Below are 6,165 nucleotides of genomic sequence, written 5' to 3' on the forward strand. Positions count from 1 at the left end.
CACACAAAAGATACGATCTGAAATCTAAAATACTGGATATCCTATCATTGCAGTCCTGCTCCACAGAAAAATACTTTTACATAAATCTGATTAAATAAATCAGACTTCATATCTATATATACATGAAAAAGCAAGCTCATGAATACTCATATTCATATCCCTAGCAATTGTAGCTGTTGTAATTCTATCAAAGTCAATAGAGCTTGAATATTTTACACCAGACAAGGTTCTGCTTCAAAGTGCTATCATATGAAGTTCAACAAGGGGAAGTGCCAGATTTTGCACCTGGGATGGGGCAACCCTGAATGGGCGTATAGACTGAGGAATGAGATGCTGGAAAACAATGCCATGGAAAGGGACCTGGGGGTCCTGATCCCTTCTCTGTGGTGACCGGTGACAGAACCTGAGAGAATGGCCTGAACCTGTATCAGGGGAGGTTTAGGTTAGCTATTGGAAAAAGGTTTTTCACACAGAAGGTGGTTGGGCACTGGAACAGCCTCTCCAAGGAAGTGGTCACAGCAACAGGCGTAACAGAGTTCAAGAAGTGTTCGGACAATGCTCTCAGGCACACGGTGTGACTCTTGGGGATGGTCCTGTCCAGGTCTAAGAGTTGGACTCTGTGATCCTTGTGGGTCCCTTCCAACTTGGTATATTCTGTGATTCTGTGTATAAAAAGCTATTGGGAAGCAAATTTCAGCACAAGTTATATTATATTTTGGAGGTGAATATGAAAAGCATAATTATACCTCACTTATTCTTGTTATTTTTCCCTCTACTTAATTTCATGAGGAAAACATCCTGAAATTTTAATTCCAAGATCTCTTTTAGCTCAGTAAAAGGATTATTTCTATATCAGAAAGGTAAAATTTGTCCCACAGTAGTGGATTTTTAAGTCTCATCCATACAACCAAATTCTCATTCCTGAGTTCATCATCTTTTTCTCTAAGTACTATAATGGTCCTCATCAGGCAGCTGCCTGAATATCTTAAGTCAGAGGGTTCTGTTGCCACTTCAAAAGGTGATGATTTGTCTTTTGGATGGAGAAAATATAAATGGTCTTATGAGAATGAATGTCAGAAAATAGAATGGTTATGATTTGTTGTGAAAATAGTGTAATGGCTAGTCTGGGTTCAACTGTGATGGTTTTTTGAAGGGGTTTGTCTTCTACAGACATAATTTTTTTCTTGTTGATCAATGGTACACTTCTGTTTATGCAATAAAAATCTTAGAGGTGATGATAGGAAGAAAATATGGAAGTGAACCAGATAGACAGCTCCTATTTACTGTTTTCTGTGTAAAATGATGCACACAACAGAAATATTTTAATGCATCTCCAAGAAGCATATCAAAGATACCTAAAAGTTCTGTCTTCCTACTTCCTTTACAGACATTCACTTCCCATGTGGGTCAGCACAGAGAAATAGCAGTGTTAACACATCACCATGCCATGACAGCCACAGTAAGGGAGACATACGGGGCTGCTATTTCTAGTGATTCCTGACATTCTGACTAGCAGAAAAACAACAGACTTTTTTTTAAAAAAATAATTTATCTGCAGCATAACCATCCATAATGTGTTTGAAAGAAAAAGAATACAGTGTTTTGAACAGGAGTCAAGTATATGGTTCAGTCAGTATTTCAGGTCTTAAAGTCTAAATGTTTATTTTGAGTTCATAGCAATAATTTACTCTTTTTTATCAATATTTTACTTGAAGCCTGTCTGGGCAGTCCCATGGTGTAAAGTAGAGCACTCTGGACTCTGAATCCCAAGGACCTGAGTTTGGGTCTCAGTGGGGATCGTCCCCTGGCAGTTAAACACCTCCCTGCCATCCCATCCCATCAGATCTCAGATGCCAAGCAGGGTCAACCCTGGTTAGTACTGGGTGCTGTAGACAGTCCCAAGGACTTCACTGTCACTGTCCAGCTCACTTGGCCATGGCAGATGGACCTTAGGACTTAAACGGTGGGGCCAGTTCTGCGCACGCTGTGCCTCACCTAAAAAATCCACTGCACAGGCCATGTGAGGAGAGCCCTTCCCAAATCTTTGTCTGTGAAGTCTGGCCATACATATACATACATACATTTGAAGCCTATAAAAAGTAGTTGTCTGAAGCAACAAAACAGTTTTAACCCTATTCAAGGCAGAAAAGAATGGTGATTCTGGTTTGGGTGACAGAAGGCTAAAATACAACCAAGGAGTTTTACTGCTGAAGTGATACCACTCTTGCTCATAATAAGTGACCTTCCTTCCAGAAGAACTGCCCAAAAACTTACCATTGATTTTTTTCTTTAGAAAAATAATTCTTAGTGGTATTGGAAATTTTTTCATTAATATGGCAACTTTCTTGAGACACAGTTAAGTTACATTTAGAAAAAAACCCAAACAACAGAGCTCCCAAAATGAAAGGGGTAGCATGGTAAAGATTTTAATGGAAACAAAGCAAACAATTTATTTTTATTGTTTCAAAAATTTTAACAGAAAAATATGAAGTCCAAACCTACCAAAGCTCTCTCTCTGGAATTAAAAACAAAAAAAGAAAACCACCCCAAAACCACCCCCCATGAAAAAAACCAAACCAAACAAACCACTAAAAAATCCCAAAATATCCAAAGGTATAAGTTCTCTTTCTTGTATTCAACTAAAATACAAATAATTATGGAGAATTTGTGTTATTCTGTATCTTTGCTGAGCAACACGGCTTATGAACTGGTTTGTGCAGATGCAAGGAGATGCTCACCACCACATAACATTCTGCTCACATAAGATGCATGCAGACTTGGTATTTTGGTTTACTCCTGACATCTAGAATAATAGCTCACATCTTCTGCCGGAGATGAATGACTGCAAATGAGTGTTTAAGACACTCAACTTCATCATTGATTCCACAGGCTTCTTTTTGCCACTCAGTCTCCTCCGCCAAACTCAAAAGGCTCTCCAATTTCTGCCCCTTTTCATTTTGTTTAGCAACAGAAATACATCATCCAGCGTATGCTTCTGAATTTATAAAATGTGCAATAGGTACTCAGGTTTTCAGCACTAACATAGCTCTGGGGAGTTCTGAAGCACTAAAATTTCTGCGGTAGTACAACATACTGTGAATTTGGAAGTGTTGCCTTTTTATTTGTTTTCTTTGCAATCAAAATATTAGTCAAAATCAACAAAGCACTAATGCAGGTGATTATCAAAATGATTAAACAGAGAAATCCAGGAGATGAATAGTGACACACGACCTCCTGCTAACAAGAACTGCATTCTTCTTGTCATTTGGCATTGGTGCATAACCAGTATGTCTTGGACTTCAACAGTGTTTGGATTTCCCCAAACTTTTCCCCTTCAGCCTAGCAGCAGCTCTTTCTGTCTTTTTCACAAACTGTGCTGGGAACACATTTTGGGATGTGTGCATTTACTGTCCCAGGTGACGGATTGGTGTGTGTTACACCTCTCAGCACACAAGTAGTGTCAGCAGTCTAAGGAACAGAATGCTCCTGTCCTTCTGTGCTTCATTTCATCTCCCTGTTTCTCCTAAAGCACAGATAGGCAGATGTAAACATCACACATGACCCTTGTGCAGGTGGGATAGCTTTTGCCTTGGTAGGTGGCCAGGGACTTTTTGTGAAGAATTCCCATTTATTGTCTCTATGAAAGAGTTTGGCTTTCTTGTCTAATTTGTTTCTTCTGTTTCTGCCTCTGAATTGGTGGCCTTGTAAAATACAGGAGTTTTGCTATATTCTCTTCCCATTTTTACAAGGTTTTTCTGCTTGTGGAACCAACAAAAGAACTAGGGGACTTGTAGGCTCCTTGTAAATCACTTTTCCATGGCCTTTTACTTATTGCAAGGTCAATCATTGCTTCACAGGCCATCCAAGTAAGTCTAAAAGCTCATATACAGTGCTAAGGGTCACCTTTGTTTTAAGGTGGCTCATCTGCATAATCCCCTATGAGCAGATGAGGTTTATGAAGAAAGCGCCATCCATGTGTGGAAAGGGGAACTGTGACAATCACAGATGTGCAAGCTCTTTTCCTGACTCTTCATGGCAGTATTCTACCTGGCTATGTTTCTCTTCAGCAACTTCTCCTTCTTTACTCTTTTTGTTTCATAGCTGATAAGTTCATTGTTTCCTTCCTGGGTCTCAGAGCATCCTATTTCATCTCCCTGTTTTGCTGTACTGCAGAAAGAACTCCATATGAACGAGAATCAGGAAACTCTTACTCAAAAGTGCAGGCAGAGAAGAGTTAGATCTGGAAAAATTAATACAAACAGACTAAGAAAGTATTATTACCAACTGTTTTAATACTCTGTCACTGACTATTAAATAGAAGGAAAACGGTAGAAGTTCACAGGCATGTTGACAGAACAGGACAGTACCATTGTAAGAATATACATACTTGTGAGAAACTTGCAAAGTATGAAATGTTGAATCATTTCCTGATGTTGTCAAGACTTCATTTACTGCACCAAGTCCAGGCATTTGCCTTATATATCAGCATATTGCTTTGAAAATATGTGGCACTGGATCATCCGTGGTAAATCTCTATAAATTCTGGACACAGAGTTCTTACAGATACCACTTGTAATGAATAATGTGTGCATTCATTTTCACTCAAGACATAAGCCTCAGAAAAGGTCTTTGGTATTATTATTTTCTTGTTAGAGTTTTACATTAGTGCCAGTTTTTACACTGGTGTGTACAGCCAGTTTAACAGAACATTTACAGTCTGCATTTCTGGAGGTAGAATTCCAGGTTGTTGGGATTGAGTTTGCTCTGATTTATGGGAGGATTTCTTCTGACTGCTGCATGTTAAAGATTTCAAATTTGGCACCCAAAACCTGTAATTTTCTTTATGAATATTAATTCTGCATTAACAGATCTCAGTCTGTGCTTTTGACAGAGGGCGGTTTTGGTTTATTTTACTCCTTAAGCCTTTTTTGCCTCCAACTTGGAAAAAAAAGAAAAAAAGAGGAACTAGTTGGATGACTAATTTGCAACAAGATTTTATTTTCCTTTATTTTTTTTATTTTTTTAACAAGAAGATAAAGGGTCATCTCTATTTCCTGAGCACTCTCTGGTCTTGCACAAGTTTTCAATCTATAGATTCTAGAAAAACCTGTAATGGAATGATTAGCAAATAGCAAACTCCAGATGGTGTCTGTACATGTGAAGAATATACTTACATATCTTTATTTCAGCTATTTTCCCAAATAGTAAAGGGATAGCAAATCTCTGCACTAATGAGTAGCTCTCAAAGCCTTTTATGACAGGATTATCTTGGTAGAGGAAAGGTCATGGTTATGGGTTTTAACAAAGAGTTCCTAAAAGTCTCTTTTTCTTCCAAAAGTCTGGATTTTCCTTTCATCTTGTATCACTGTTCAAATACACTGAAGATTATCAATGTTCTGAAGAAAATCCTGAATAGGAGATGTGTCCAAATAGAAGAATTATCATTCATTCAGGTTCATGACACAGCAAGTTCTGCAAACCAGAGAAGCTGAAAAACTCATTGTGCGCAGCTCGCCAGGAATTGAAATTGCTGTTTCTTTGGAAATGCTGACAATTCAAGAAGGAAAATGCAATTCATAAGAACAGGACACTAAAAATGTGACTTCTGCTCTAAAATGAAAATAGTCTGAAAAGCATACTTGTGGAATCAAAGCATTTTAATTTGGTAGAGTTCAGAAGTTTCCATTTTTCTTAAATACTTTTACATGTTCTGTTCCAGTTAGTTATTTGATAAAAACTTCAAATGTAAACAAAAGTATGAACAGATGAATGGTATTAAAATGAAAACCTAAACACATAATATGCAACATATGCAAAATAAATACCCCGTATAAACACATAAATACATATTTATATACACTGTCCCAGTCATTGTGCCTTCTAAAAAGCTGTCTTCAAACTGCCACCAATGCCATTGCATTTTTAATATTACCATAGATTCGTAGAGCCATAGAATGGTTTGAGTTGGAAATGACCTTAAAGATCATCTAGTTCCAACTAGTTCCAACTCCCTTGCATGGCCAGGGACACCTCCCACTCAAACAGGCTGCTCATCGCCTCATCCACCCTGGCCCTGAATAATTCTAGAGATGGGGAATCCACAACTTACCTGGGCAAATTTTCCCAGTGCATCACCACACTCAGAGTAAACAATTTCTTTATTAT

The sequence above is a fragment of the Pithys albifrons genome, chromosome 1, assembly GCF_047495875.1.
Source record: "Pithys albifrons albifrons isolate INPA30051 chromosome 1, PitAlb_v1, whole genome shotgun sequence".
Taxonomy (NCBI): Eukaryota; Metazoa; Chordata; class Aves; order Passeriformes; family Thamnophilidae; genus Pithys; species Pithys albifrons.